Raw genomic sequence first — 16375 nt, forward strand, 5'->3', positions numbered from 1 at the left:
AGAAGGGATCAAACCCAGGTTCCATCGAACCCAACCCAGGGATCGAACCCAGGTCTCTCGCATTGCGGGCAGATTCTTTACCATCTGAGCCACCAGGGAAGCCCTTGATATACATGGGGACCTGATAAATACATACATCCTATCTCTTAATTTGCAAAAATTTCCTAGAAGTTGTCTACAACAACTTATCTTTACTTTAAGATGTGAGACTGCTATCAGATGGGAGAGATGGAGTTGAATGAATCCTGAGTGTTGTACAGAGCATTTCACAGGGAAGGGGCAGTGACACAGTGGGGCTCTGGTGCCCTGAAGCTTTATTACTTTACAAGCTACTGTTGGTCACTTAGCTGATTCAGAGCTGTCTCTAGGTGTGGAAGTGTGTACTGACCACTTCAGAAAATAGAAGAACCAGGATCTTTTCATCTTAAGAGGTAGAAACCACTTATTCCATTTATTTCTAGGTATCCTCTCTTCCTGCATCTGTGTGAACGATGCAGCTGAATAAATATCAGAATCGAAAATTCAGCTCTCAGATAATTTTCCATCTTGAGGCAACCCAACTCTGTGATAGAGGGTCCTCTGGGGCCCTAGACTCTCCCAGAGTCTCAATCTCTTCCATGACTTCAGGACAAAAGTTTGCAGGTTCCTCAAGCATGTCCCGGGCTCAACCCTGGTTCCTTTCTAAATAAAGCTCTGTGATTGAAACCAACCATTTCTGACCTTAACCCTTTTCTGAGAAAATAATGTTTCACTGTAGCAGTTAAAAATACAGAAGCAAGTCCAGCATTTTAATATCTAGACTGCATATTTCTATATTAAAAACCTTATACCTATTTACCATGCGTGACCTCTACAGAAATTTGGCACTTTATTTTTGTTAGAACCTTCAACTTTTACTGTATCCTAAACTGAAATGAGCTTTCCATAAACCTGGATATAACATGAGTCATTAATCTTAATAAATCAATCCCAACCAAATAAAAACCTACACACTTTCTAAAATATCAACCCAGCATGAAATTAGACCAGAAAATTTCTCTAAAAGGATTATAAGTAAGCAGTCTTTATTTATAATAGCTCCAAGTTTCATCACGAACATTATTACTTCAGATGCAGAAGTATTTTGTAAGCTTCTTGAAGGTAGAGAGAGAAAAGATGCATGGTACAGTGGAAACTAAACAGGATTTAGAATCTGAAGATGTAGGTTCAAATTCCTGGCATCACTTACTAGTCATGTGACCCCAATGAGTCACCTAGCCTCTGCGAGCCTTAATTTTCCCACCTGTAAAACAGAACGAAAGCCACCTACTTTACATGGTTATGGAGAGAAAAAAATAAGGCAAGGTGTATGCTTTTAAATGCTATGTACAAATATAAACCTTATCTTCTAATTGTTTGGAACATGTGCTTATTATGCCTGTATTTGGCCATAATTCAGTGCAAGAGACCATAGTAGGTCAAAAAGGATCTCCTGATGTCTATGTAGGAGGCAAAAGTGGCCAGTGAAATCACACACTCTTAAGAAAAGTTAGGTACGGCACCCATATATAAACTCCTAACTTTGAAATGTTAACTTTCCAACCCGGTTACTAAGGATGCTTAGTGAACACCACCAACTCTCACGTGCACCTGTAGTCCTGGATGTACAGACTTTACCCTTTTCCATACACGAAGCTGCAGCTGTAACACATGGCACAAGGCTCGAGACAAGTGGTGGTGGAATGCTACACGTCCTAGGCCACGGGCCTTCTCGGCCAACTTAAGACTTGTCACTATTAATATCTGGGTTTCTATTAATACTCTCCCTTTCCCTGTGAGCTAATTTAAATCTGTTCTGTAAAGCTATTCTTAAACCACACGTTCTGGAGCCTGGGCCTGGTTCCCAACTACAGATCATAACTCTCCATTTTGGCTTTTCTACTTGCAGAAATATTAATAATAGGAATTTTGCCCCAACTGATTCTCAGAGGAGAGGTGGCACTCTGTTGGAATTTGGGGAGGGACAAGTCTTTGTTATGCAGGCCTGTCCCATGCCCCTCACACACACACACACATTTCTACATCCCAAAGGGTGTGGTACTGCCACTGGCTGAAACCCACTATAACCTGACATCTACCTGTCTCTGCCACCTTGATCCCTGTTGACTTTAGTCTCTTCTCAAGTAGAACGAGGACTGGGGATGTTCCCCTCTACATCTTGAGAAAAGGTTCTTAGCTTCTCCAGAGATCCCATGTTTGTGGAGAGCCAGATTAAGGTTCTGATACAAGATCTCCTGAGGATTGGGTTGCTGAGACCAAATGAATGTCACTGTTGCTCTACTGAGACAGTTTTAACCAACACAGGTTTTTATTCTCTTCAAGTCACATGAGAGTTGAGGGGCGGGGAGGCTCAGGTAATGGGGTGCATGCTAAGTCACTTCAGTCGTGTCCAACTCTTTGCAACCCCATGGATTGTAGCCCGCCAGGCTCCTCTGTCCATGAGGATTCTCCAGGCAAGAATACTGGAGTGGGTTGCCATACCTTCGTCCAATGGATCTTTCTGACCCAGGGATCAAACCCACATCGCTTATGTCTCCTGCATTGGCAGGCGGGTTCTTTACCATCTAGCACCACCTGGGAAGCTCCCAGGAAATGCGGAGCGACTGCTAATGAGTCAGTGAGCATGGGACCCAGGGAGGTGGGTAACCAGACAGAGAATGGTGGGTCCTGAGAGAGGTTCCTACCATAGCTCAATCACAGAAATCAGCTTTGTGCCGTGCTGCAAATGACTAAGAATACTGACTTCCCTCCCAACTCCAGGCTTGGAAACAATTCTTTTTTCATGTCTACAAGGCAGAAGGTTATGCATTAATAAGATGCCCTGAACCCACTGAATGCCACAATCAAATGAATGCCCCCGGTGTTTAATGTAAGCTCTGAGCCAGGCTGTCCCATGGAGGAGGAAGAAAAGGAAGAGGAGGAAGAAATGGAGAAGGAGGAAAGTGGAAAGGATAGATCATCTCCCTATAGTTCTTTAGTAAGAAAATACAGAAAGGCCAGCCTCTGCGGCTGAGGGGAGAGGGAGGGGGTTGAGGCGGCGGGAAGATGCTGCACTCTGGGGTAAACTGCAGTCGATGAGGGATCGTTTCTCAGAACCAAGTCAGAAGTGAGTTCAGGCAAGTGTGGATGCCGATGCTGCTTAGAACACCTCAGAAGGGAGGATGGATTTCTCAGGAGTGAAAAAGATGAGCTCTCTAAGAGTCAAAGAAAATGATAACAAGTTGAGCACTAGGCCTCCTCCTCCTACCAAATGCAAAGGCTGCTCTGATGAGAAGTCCAAGAATCGCTCTAAAGAAAAAGGGGCTTCCAGAGAGTCAAGCGAGAAGGATGGTGGTGGGGATAAAACTCTCAAGAGCCACAGCGCTGCCAGTGGTAGCGGCGGCACCAGCTCTCCTCCAGCTCCTCCTCGGTACTGAGCCGCCCAGGAAGTTCCAGCACACCCCCCAGCCCCAGCAGCTCTGTGGCACCCCGAGTCGCACTCCTTCCTGGTGTAGACAGGACAACAGGAGGCATTTCCATTCCAAATCAAAACCACCCAAGAGAGAAGGAAAGGACAGGAAAAGGGAGCCGTTCCCTTATATCCACCAAGGAGCACACTGGGAGGCTGACCAGGAATGTGCCCAAGGATCATGTCGGGACTATCCTCTCCAGCTTTGGGAAAATAAACATGATTGACGTGCCTCTGGAAAGGATGCAGCCTCATCCTTTCGCTATGCCTGTGCGTGGTTTGAGAATCCAGATGAAGCCCAGAAGGCACTAAAGCACACAGATGGAGGACAAATGTGTGGCTGGGAGGATCCCTGTCACCACTGGGCTGGGCCCCTGGCCTCGGCCACCCACCAGGCGATTCAGCCCTGCCAGGAGAATGTCGCCACCGCCTCCCAGGTGGCGCAAGTCACCCTGATGGTGTAGGAGAAGGTCATGGTCCCCTCGGGCACATAGGTCCCTGTGTGTGGTGATCCTACCCCCCACCTCGCTGCCACAACATGAGCCGCTCCAGCTCCAGCTCCGCCCCGACAAGCAGGGCTGCTGAAGCTCTGCCCCTGTGACTCACGTCTCACCCAACTCACTTTTGTCAGTTTTCCAGCCAATGGAGGATCGGTAGGAAAGAAATCCCTCGCTTGGGCAGGCTTCAAAGGTGCGGGCAGCAACCAACACGTTTCCCCTGGCGGTGGACTTTCGGCTGCAGAAGGGTTATTGGTTTGGGGATCTGCCTATTAAGACACCCCCCAGTTTTCCAGCTGGCCAGCTCCCAAGCTTCTGGTGCCTGAGACTCAGCTTAGTGGCAAAGCCAGCAGGGATGAGCAGAGGGCTGCAGGTCGTGGTTCGGCCCCAGCCTGGGAGCGGGTTTTCCATCCCACAGATGACCTGGGGCCAATCTGGTGGCTCGGTCAGGCCCTAGCCTGCAGGTCTGCAGGGTCCCTCAGGAGAGAGTGTGCTTTTACGCAGCTGCCCTTTCCGTTAGCCTGGCCCTGCTCGAGTCCTCTCCTGACCTCTAGGGTCACGTACCCACTGTTCAGCTCAGTTCAGTTCAGTCACTCAGTCATGTCCGACTCTTTGCGACCCCATGAATCGCAGCACGCCAGGCCTCCCTGTCCATCACCAACTCCCGGAGTTCACTCAGACTCACGTCCATCGAGTCAGCGATGCCATCCAGCCATCTCATCCTCTGTTGTCCCCTTCTCCTCCTGCCCCCAATCCCTCCCAGCATCAGAGTCTCTTCCAATGAGTCAGCTCTTCGAATGAGGTGGCCAAAGTACTGGAGTTTCAGCTTTAGCATCATTCCTTCCAAAGAAATCCCAGGGCTGATCTCCTTCAGAATGGACTGGTTGGATCTCCTTGCAGTCCAAGGGACTCTCAAGAGTCTTCTCCAACACCACAGTTCAAAAGCATCAATTCTTTGGCCCTCAGCCTTCTTCACGGTCCAACTCTCACATCTGTACATGACCACAGGAAAAACCATAGCCTTGACTAGACGGACATTTGTTGGCAAAGTAATGTCTCTACTTTTGAATATGCTACCTAGGTTGGACATAACTTTCTTTCCAAGGAGTAAGTGTCTTTTAATTTCATGGTTGCAGTCACCATCTGCAGTGATTTTGGAGCCCCCCAAAATAAAGTCTGACACTGTTTCCACTGTTTCCCCATCTATTTCCCATGAAGTGATGGGACCAGATGCCATGATCTTCGTTTTCTGAATGTTGAGCTTTAAGCCAACTTTTTCACTCTCCTCTTTCACTTTCATCAAGAGGCTTTTTAGTTCCTCTTCACTTTCTGCCGGGGTGGTGTCATCTGCATATCTGAGGTTACTGATATTTCTCCCGGCAATCTTGATTCCAGCTTGTGTTTCTTCCAGCCCAGCATTTCTCATGATGTACTCTGCATGTAAGTTAAATAAGCAGGGTGACAATATACAGCCTTGACATACTCCTTTTCCTATTTGGAACCAGTCTGTTGTTCCACGTCCAGTTCTAACTGTTGCTTCCTGACCTGCATGCAGAATTCTCAAGAGGCAGGTCAGGTGGTCTGGTATTCCTATCTCTTTCAGAATTTCCCACAGTTTACTGTGATCCACACAAAGGCTTTGGCATAGTCAATAAAGCAGAAATAGATGTTTTTCTGGAACTCTCTTGCTTTTTCCATGATCCAGCAGATGTTGACAATTTGATCTCTGGTTCCTCTGCCTTTTCTAAAACCAGCTTGAACATCTGGAAGTTCATGATTCACATATTGCTGAAGCCTGGCTTGGAGAATTTTGAGCATTACTTTACTAGCATGTGAGATGAGTGCAATCGTGCAGTAGTTTGAGCATTCTTTGGCATTGCCTTTCTTTGGGATTGGAATGAAAACTGACCTTTTCCAGTCCTGTGGCCACTGCTGAGTTTTCCAAATTTGCGGGCATATTGAGGGCAGCACTTTCACAGCATCATCTTTCAGAATTTGAAAGAGCTCAACTGGAATTCCATCACCTCCACTAGCTTTGTTCATAGTGATGCTTTCTAAGGCCCGCTTGACTTCACATTCCAGGATGTCTGGCTCTAGGTGAGTGATCACACCATCGTGATTATCTGGGTCGTGAAGATCTTTTTGTACAGTTCTTCTGTGTATTCTTGCCACCTTTTCTTGATATTTTCTGCTTCTGTTAGGTCCATACCATTTCTGTCCTTTATCGAGCCCATCTTTGCATGAAATGTTCCTTTGGTATCTCTAATTTTCTTGAAGAGATCTCTAGTCTTTCCCATTCTGTTGTTTTCCTCTATTTCTTTGCTTTGATCGCTGAAGAAGGCTTTCTTATCTCTTCTTGCTATTCTTTGGAACTCTGCATTCAGATGCTTATATCTTTCCTTTTCTCCTTTGCTTTTCGCTTCTCTTATTTTCACAGCTATTTGTAAGGCCTCCTCAGACAGCCATTTTGCTTTTTTGCATTTCTTTTCCATGGGGATGGTCTTGATCCCTGTCTTCTGTACAATGTCACGAACCTCAGTCCATAGTTCATCAGGCACTCTATCTATCAGATCTAGGCCCTTAAATCTATTTCTCACTTCCACTATATAATCATAAGTGATTTGATTTAGGTCATACCTGAATGGTCTAGTGGTTTTCCCTACTTTCTTCAATTTAAGTCTGAATTTGGCAATAAGGAATTCATGATCTGAGCCCCAGTCAGCTCCCAGTCTTGTTTTTGTTGACTGTATAGAGCTTCTTCATCTTTGGTTGCAAAGAATATAATCAATCTGATTTTGGTGTTGACCATCTGGTGATGTCCATGTGTAGAGTCTTCTCTTGTGTTGTTGGAAGAGGGTGTTTGCTATGACCAGTGCATTTTCTTGGCAAAACTCTATTAGCCTTTGCCCTGCTTCATTCCGTATTCCAAGGCCAAATTTGCCTGTTATTCCAGGTGTTTCTTGACTTCCTACTTTTGCATTCCAGTTCCCTATAATGAAAAGAACATGTTTTTTGGGTGCCCCCAAATTACACGTGTCTTTTCACATGTACTCATGCGTGTGGCATGCATGCACACATACCCCATGGCTCCCTTTCTCTCTCTGAAAATGGTGAGCGAGTTGACAGCCAGCTCTGCCCCACTGTCACGGAGCCCCTGGTTGTGCTGGTATCCATGGTGGTCTTACAGGTTACCTTGGCAGCCTTTTTGGCTCTTATCGTCGAGTCAGTACTACAAATTTTCTGTTCTGAGTTTTACAACTTTGTAGCATTTTAGATAATGTTGTGTTTGTACTTTATTGTGTAGAATAAAAGGGCTGTGTTTAATAAACCTAGGATTAGAGTGCAAAAAACAAGAAAAGAAAATACGGGAAAGGCAAGAGGGAGACTATTTTCTGCTTTCTCTAAGCTGTGGGGTGTTCAGCTTAAGAATAATAACTAAATTCATTTACTCTGTGTCAGGCACTGAACTATGCACTTTATTATATATATTTCATCCTTGTAACCATCCTATGAGTAGTTACTATTTTTGATCCCATTTTAAAGATGAAGAAACTGGTGTATAAAGCAGCTAAGTAAACTAAGCTATGAAGTGTCAAAGCCAGGATTTCTGACTGTCTTCTGGGCCCTTCTTGGTAACCAAGGCTTCTTCTCTTAAACTCAGATCTCAGCTAGAGATCCCTGCAGCTTTTTTAGATCTGAAGTATTAAGACTCTCAATGAGGGTGGCAGAAGCTGGAACTGAAAATAGGACATTCTGTGGGGTTTAGTCTCTCAGTCGTGTCCAACTCTTTGCAACCCCATGGACTGTAGCCTGCCAGACTCCTCTGTCCATAGGGATTCTCCAGGCAAGAATACTGGAGTGGGCTGCCATTTCCTTCTCCAGGGGATCTTTCTGACCCAGGGATCAAACCCGGGTCTCCTGCGGTGCAATAATATACTGCTTTGTGTTAACTCTGTCTTGTTTGGCTGTGCTGGCTCTTGCCTGCCATGTGGCAAGTGGGCTCTTTAGTTCAGCCTGCAGGATCCTGACTTGCAGCACACGGGCTCTTAATAGTGGCATGCAGGTTCTAGTTCCCTGGCCAGGGATCGAACACGGGCAGGGCTCCCTGCACTGGGAGCACTGAGTGTTCACCACTGGACCACCAGGAATGTCTCTATGTTGAATCTTATAATTAGAGAAACTTTCAGTGGTGATTTGTCAGAAAAACTGGGTTCAATTCTTAGTCTATCTTTTATTGTGTAATCCCAGCAAAGTGCCATGACCTCTCAAAGATGCATGAAGTATCACCTGCTCTGTTTATCTCATGGAGTTGTAATGTTTATCTCACGAGGTTGTAAAGAGAATCAGGTGTGTGTAAGCATTAATGTGTCGGCTTTGGGACCACTTTGAAGATTTTTTTTTTTAAGTTCTCCAAATGTTTGGATCAATGCAGCTGCCGGATAAACCAAGTGTTACCCACCACAATAAAGCAGTCCTGAGACCAGATCAGAATCCTGGATTGTTGGAAATATTAATAGCCACTCCTGCTTTCTTTATACGTGAACCCTATGGAAAGCACCTGATGTGATTCCTCTCTGACTCAGGTGCTCAGGGAATGATTCCCTTCCTCACTCCTCCCCTGCACCGATCCCTCCCCTACTCCTACCCTGCTGGCTTTGTGCTTTTATCAGTGAATTACAAGGGGCTTGTTACTCCAGAGCCTAAGAATAATCCAGGTACGAACAGAACAAGACCTGTCTGGGATTCCCCCATCTCAGGATCACTGGGGCTCACAAGCAGCGCTAGCAGCCTCCCTATGGTTCAGTTCCCCATCCCCCACACAGGCTGATTCATTTGTTCAGGGGACACCATGGAGTCCTGCCAAACGCAAATAGACTGACTATGGGGCAGTGCCAAGCTGTGCTGGGAGCAGGCTCATTACTGCCGCAGTCACTACAACAAATAACAACAAAAGCCTCTAGGTACAAATTAGCACACATAATAAACTTAATTCAAGAAACACTGAAGAGACCCTTAGTCGCATTTTAATTCAAACAGCACCGTTTATTACAGAAGGGCCTGGCGGCCTCTACAAACTGAAAATAAGATGCTGGTACAGATTAGCTTCTACTATGCTCGGTGACCTTACCAACCTAAATTCACTTACTACTACTGCTACACACACACACACACACACACACACACACATGTGAAAGGAATGCCGGGAAGAGTGCAGAGTAACTGAAAAGAACTCACAGTCTGGAAATTATGAAGGGGGTCTGTGTTCTATTCCAAACTGGATTATTCCTTAGCCTCCGGACTTAGAAGTATCAAGTCCCATGTAATTTGCTCATAAAAGCACAAAGCCAGGAGGGAAGTAAAGGAATCATTCACTGAGCGCCTGAGTCAGACAGGAATCACATGAGGAACTTTACATAGGACTCACACGTGAACAGGAGTGGCTATTAATAGTTCCAACAAACTGAGACAAAACCACTGTGATGGGACTTGCAAACCTCTTTTCCAAAGTAATAAACACATAGTGTAATTCAACAGGGACAAAACGCCAGTTACAGAGACAAATAATACTAGTCAGCATTTGAGCACCTATACGATGTGCCAGTATCGTGCTAAACTCTTTACTCATGGACGCTGTCTGATTTTCAATACTCACAACCACCTAGCAAGTACATGATACTGTCTTCAATTTGTGGATGAACGAACCGAGTTGCTTAAAGTGGTTAAGCATTTTGTCTGGTCAGTCAACCAGGTTCAAGTCCCACCTCAATCATCTGCCTGTGTGACTTCAGCCAAAGCCCTCAGCTTTGCTGGTGGCTCGAGGTAAAGAATCCGTCTGCCAATGCAGGAGACGCAGGTTCGATCCCTGGATTGGGAAGATCCTTTGGCAAAGGAAATGGCAACCCACTCCAGTACTCTTACCTGAGAAATCCCATGGACAGAAGAGCTTGCAGGCTACAGTCCATGGGGTTGCAGAAAATTCAGACACGATTTAGGGACTAAACAACAGCAGCAATATCCCAACAGTGAACGGAGATAAGACCAGTCCTCCCTGGCACTCATTGACTGCTGCAAGGACTGCATATTACACAGAAGAGTGACGTGTATATAAAAGTATTTCACCTTCTCTTAAGTGGGCTGCAGTCAATGGCAGGCAGAGACTATGCCACATGATCTTTTAAAAACCCTGGTGGCTCAGACGGTAAAGTATCTGCCTACAATGTGGGAGACCCGGGTTCAATCCGTGGGTCGGGAAGATATCCTGGAGAAGGAAATGGCAACGCATTCCAGTATTCTTGCCTGAAAAATCCCATGGACAGAGAAGCCTGGTAGGCTACAGCCCATGGGGTTGCAAAGAGTCAGACATGACTGAGCGGCTTCACTTTGACTTTCAAGACATAAAGCATGTACTGAATGATTGTACATTCATCATCACTATGAATGAGTAGATGATATCAATACAAATATGAATACGATGATTATGCACTCAAGATTACACATGAACAAAGTCTGTCTGCCTAGTCATCTTTTCAACATATTTACTGAGCACCCACGTCTGTGGCTAGCACTGTGCCGCCTGCCATGGAGACACAGGGATGAGTATGAGGCCCTGGAGGAGCCCAGCAGTGCACTAAAGGGAGGCTGAAAGGTGGCAGTGAGAACCAACACAGCTCAAGTCGGGGTTCATCATGGCAAGAAAGGAGAGACACAAGGAAAACAGGCTGGGACAGATGGTGGAAAAGCTATAAATGACCCTCTAAAAAGAATTTCAAAAGAATCAGCAAACTGCAGGAGCTACCTTAAGAGAATCAGAGAAGCACAGTCACATGAGGAAGGAGGGAAAAAAAGGGCAGGTGGAGAAACTGTTGTTGTTCAGTCCCTCAGTCGTGTCTGACTCTGCAACCCTTGGACTGCAGTATGCCACGCTTCCCTGCCCTTCACCATCTTTTGGAGTTTGTGCAAGTTCATGCCCACCGAGTCAGTGATGCCATCCAACCATCCCATCCTCTGTAGCCCCCTTCTCCTCCTGCTCTCAGTCTTTCCCGGCATCAAAAGTCTTGCGTGAACTTGAAGCCCACCCCTAAGTTTTGATTAGGGCTGGCTGCTTATGCGATTTCTTCCCCTCTTACTCCATTCCTGTCTTCTTCTCAGCCTATACTGATATCATAAAAGTCTTCTTCTTTTATGCCTTTGGCCTACCTAGGTTACAAACGGCCCTGATTTTAGAGGGTCTCCAGGCATATTTCAACTTCTGTTTTCTTATCTGTTAGATCTTTATAACATTCCAAAAGTATCATGCACATAAAATGAGGTGTCATGTAACTGTTCAACAAGTAAATATCCACATGCAAAAGAACGAAGATGAAACTTCATACGGTATACAAAAATCAACTAAAGATGGCTTAAAGACTTAAGTGTAAGGGTTAGAACTATAAAACTCTTAGAAGGAAACACACAGGAAAAGCTCTGTGTTGGATCTGGCAATGATTTCTTGGATATAACACCAAAAGCACAGGTAGCCAAAGGAACAACACAGGTAAACTGAACTACAGAAAAATTACAAACTTCGGTGAATCACAGGACATGGTCAAAAGGGTGAAAAGACAACCCAGGCTGAGAAAAAGAATTTTTGCACATCATATATCTGATAAGGACTTAATATCTAGACTATGTGAAGAACTGTTACAACTCAACAGCAGCAAAAGCCACCTCAGTAAAAAAGGGGCAGATGTGAACCAACATTGTTCCAAAGAAGATATACAAATGGCCAATATGTGCATGAAAAAATGTTCAAGCTCACCAATCATTAGGGAAACGCAAATCAAAACCATAGTGAGATACCAACACATGTTCACTAGGATGGTTGCTATCCAAAAAAAGAAGAAGACAGTAACAAGTGAGGCAAGGATGTGAAGGAACTGGAGCCCTTGTACACGATGGTGGGAATGTGGGTGGTGCAGCTGCTATAGAAAACAGTTTGGTGGTTCCTGAAAAAATTAAAAACAGAATTTCCATATGACCCAGCACTTCTACTTCTGGGTATATACCAAAAAAGAATTGAAAACAAGGTCTCAAATGATATTTGTATACCCGTGTTCACAGCAGCATTATTCAAAGTGACCAAAAGGTAAGAGCAATCCACTGTCCATCTATGGATGAATGGAGAAACAAAATGCAGTATATAGATACAATGGAATATCACTCAGCCTTAAAAAGGAAATTCTGACACATGCAACAACATGGATGAACCCTGCAAGCTGAAATCGCAAAAAGACAACTCCTGTACAATTCCACAATTCTCACTGAGTTTTGGAATTTTAACCATTAAAAAAAAAGAAGAAAAAAAGGATTAAACTATTCTACATTTCCTTTCAGCTGTAAAAAATACAAACACACTGAAGGCTAAAAAGATTAAGAATAGGCTAGCAGAAAGGAAGCATTTTTGAGCGCTTATTATGTGCAAAATACTGTGATGGGCTGAGAGATTCACGAAAACAAACCTAGAAAAGGAAGCCGGTAATTTCTGATTTGAGAGAAACAAAGTGGACATCACCATGTAGGTGTAAGGTTACAGAAGAGTGTAATCAACTGCTAGGGGGAATCCAGGAAAATCCACCAAAGAGGTGATAATTGAGGGGCCTTGATTTTTGAGGAGGGATGCGAGGGATTAGAAAGAGTCAGTCGGGCAGAACGAGGCAGAAGGACCAACGGGAGTCCTTACAGAGAACGGACGCACTAGCGTGGGCACAGTCCACAGCAGAGATGGGGGCCAGGCTGGAAAAGCAGTCTGGGGCCTGACTGGCAAACACCCAAAGAGTGGGAAAGGGAGCTCGGATTTTATGCTCTAAGCAGTGAGGAAACACTGACAGCTGAAGCTGGAGAGAGACAAGATCGGATGTGCATGTCATAGAAACATCACTTTGGCAACAGTGGACAAGAGGGAAGGTTCAGGGCAACAGGAAGCTGCTGCGGTAGCACAGACAAAACAGGATGAGGGAAGGCCGCGGCAGAAGAAGAGGGAAGAAAGCTCTCCCTGCCTCACGCAGCTCCCACTGACAGGAACGGTGCGCGCGCTCCAGAAGGTTGGCTCTTAACATTATGGGCCCTCAACCACATTCCTACTGTCTAAACGGTTTCTGACTATTTGTGAATGTCTCCAGGTCCATGGCAATCACTCAAACGGAGGAAATTGGCACAAAAGTTAATCTGTTTCAGCTGTGAGGCTACCTCTTCACCCACTTTGGATGAGAAATATTGGAAGGCAGCAGTGAAAAAGAGCATCTGGCTGCAGCAAAGACCCATCCCTTCCCGTGCTGGAGCTGTTGCCTCATCCCTGGGAATCACGACAATTAAGAATGGAGAATCGTTCTTTTCATCCCTTCTCACAGCATTATCCCTGCGACCTCATCCCCTAACAATGGTGGGGTCTGTGTTATGTTTTCCCTCCATCGCCACCCCTCCCCACCACGGCCCAACGGAAAGGCTGTGCCCCAGGGACCCGTGAGGGTGAGGCTGTGAGCCTCACAGCCTCTGAACCATCTTTGAGGGGCAAGACACTCCTTCAGAAAGGGCTGCCTGAAGGAGCACATTTAAAAAGACCCACCGTTAGCTAGAGGGAATGGGGAAGACTTGTTTCCCCTCCCTCTATTACACTAGCAAAAAAGATTTTCATGACGTTCCCCAGTGGTGGTAAGTGTGTGATTAAACAGACACCCCTGTCCATTGCTCAAAGCTATTTGCTGATATGATGTATTTGGAAAACAATTTGGCAGTATTTCAAGAGCCTTAAAAATGCTCATTCCCTCTTGCCCGATAATTCTCCTTTCTGGCAAGTGACTAAGGGAATAATTCAAAGGAAAGAAAACTGTACATGCGTGAAGACACACAGCATCAGAGGCCAAAAAAAGTGGCAGTTTCTTTTTTTGAGATTTTTTTTTCTTCCCATGTCTACCTCTCTGACTTTCCCTTAGGCTTTGTAATGTTGATCTCTGCAAGAGAACCAGATATAATGACAGAAATTGCAACCTCTTACCTGAGTAGACAACTTAAGGTAGACATGCTGTAAGAAAATTTACATGACTAACCAAACTCAGCAATGAGTTACATGAGTGGCTTTCTATTCATTTTTAAGGCAGGAAATTATTATTAAAAATTCATTTAAGGTAATGAATTTATACATTCAGTATTCTACCACGTACTCTTCCAGGCACTCTGCCAGGGGCTGAGGGACTGAGTAAACAATACAAACATGGTCCTTGATCTCAGAGCCTGGTGCCTAGCAGAAATGTCAACAAGAAACAAGTACTTACAATAAAGCATGATCAATATTAGGATAAAGGTAAACATGGTGTGCTAGTGGGATGAATAGCAAGAGTGTCTTATCCTTACTGAAGGGATCAGAAAAAGCCAGTGGAAATAGTTAGGGAATTTGGACTTTATCCTCAGGACCAGAGAAGTATTGTAGTTTCCAGAAAAGGAGAGCTTATGGCTGGATTTCTGTTCTGGAAAGATTACTCTGGTTGGTGTGTGAAAAGCTGGAGAGGAGTAACTACGGTCAAGCACCATCAACCGGGAGGCTATTACAGTCCCAGTGAGAGGTGAGGGTGGCTTGGGCTACTGTGGGGTAATGGAGAGAAAGAGGAGGCCACGCAAAGGACATATTTAATAGCTAGAATCAACTTCCTATTCATTGCTAGGACTTCCCTTGTGGCTCAGACGATACAGTGTCTGCCTACAATGCAGAAGACCCGGGCTCGATCCTTGGGTTGGGAAGGTCCTCTGGAGAAGGAAATGGCAACCCACTCCAGTACTCTTGCCTGGAAAATCCCATGGATGGAGGAGCGTGGTAGGCTACAGTCCATGGGGTCGCAAAGAGTCGGACACGACTGAATGACTTCACTCACTTGATTCATTGCTAGAATGTGAGGGGTGATACAGAAGAATGACTTCTAGACTTCTGGCTTGAGCCAACTGAATGCAGCTTTCCCGGAGCACTAGGAAATTTGGTACTGGGTAGATGATACTGAGTATAATTTTAGACATTTACACCTGGAAGGTCTTCAAGCCATTTTTGTGGCATTGAACTATGTAAGCCAAGGATTCCGTCCTCAAAGTTCATAGGTGGGCTGGAAATACAGATTTGGAAGTCATCAGCCTATAGGCCTGGTAACTGAGGCAATGGGAGTGGATATGATCATCCTTCTAACAAGGGTTTATTGAGCTCAGCACAGTACCAACTGCCATGAGACACGGCAGAGGGGAAGAGTTTCCCCAGATCACTCCTTCCAGAATGCCTTCCCACGATCGTAGACTAATGGAAATACAACTGACCTCTGTTACTGCTTACATTTACCTATTTATGCTGTTCCACTCAAGAGGTAAGTCTTGGCTGGCTTATCTTGCCTATAGATTGTACATAAGTTCCTCGCAGGCAGGAACCGCGTCTCATATCTCTTTACTTCCAGCCCACAGCAGTGTCTGGAACATAGTGTGTGTGTTCAGTGTTTGGAAATTGATGTTGTAATAAGGAAATACAGCACAGATTACACTGCATTTCCTCTAACACCACTTGTTTTATAAACATTACACAAGAGGAGGGAGAAGACTATATATCTGTTTTAACCAAACTTTTGTTTTGGGACAAGTTTTCAAAAGTGCTCCACTTGCTGAAAAAAACAGATATGTTCTTAAATTGTGAAATTATTTCCACCTCCTGTCAAGTCTTTGGTCACGAGCATATACCAGGTGTCTGCTACTAAGCTCTGGACAGCTCTGCAGCAGTCTTCAATGGTATTTGCCTAAGAAAAGCTCTTTTTCGCAGTACTCTTGATCCTGAGTGGTGATTCATTAACACTTATTTATTCATGGTGTTGTGATGGAGGACACAGAGCTGGCGTCTGTCCACAAGTGTGCTTATAATCTCCAACAGCATAGATTACCAAGAGAGGTTTGGATAGAAGATACAGATAAAACATTAAGACTAGGTAGCAGCAAGATTAAATACTGACATTCCATTCAGACAGAATACTGAGTATATCAGAGCAGAGGAGAGAAAGGAAAAGGGAATGTTAAGGGAGTGTAATGATTAGAAAAAGAGAAGGGCTGGAGGGAAAGCAATGACAAGTTTTTTGGGAATCTGAGAAAGATGAAAACACAATCAAGCATAGCAGCCTCCACACTGTTAAGGAGAGGGGAATATCTGAGAGGTCACAGAAGGAGACAGGCTCTGTGCTAAGTGATTTACATGCAGTCTCTCATTATTGACTGCAATCCTATGAGGTAGGAATCCTTTGTCCCATTTTATGGATAGAGTAACTGAGGCTCAGGGAAGGAGAAGAATTAAATAAAGATCTCATGACACTCAAGTATTCCCAAACCCACAAGACTGTAAAGC

The 16375-nt window shown here is 44.9% G+C and overlaps 1 protein-coding gene and 1 pseudogene across 5 annotated transcripts in view; one reads left to right on the forward strand and one right to left on the reverse strand.

Moving 5' to 3' along the window:
* GAB2 (GRB2 associated binding protein 2) overlaps positions 1–16375 on the reverse strand; it is a 181463-nt gene that overhangs the window by 83153 nt on the left and 81935 nt on the right. The window lies entirely within an intron of this gene.
* Positions 3201–3966, forward strand: LOC129653490 (RNA-binding protein with serine-rich domain 1-like; annotated as a pseudogene).

This window comes from Bubalus kerabau, chromosome 5, assembly GCF_029407905.1.
Source record: "Bubalus kerabau isolate K-KA32 ecotype Philippines breed swamp buffalo chromosome 5, PCC_UOA_SB_1v2, whole genome shotgun sequence".
NCBI classification, from domain to species: Eukaryota; Metazoa; Chordata; class Mammalia; order Artiodactyla; family Bovidae; genus Bubalus; species Bubalus kerabau.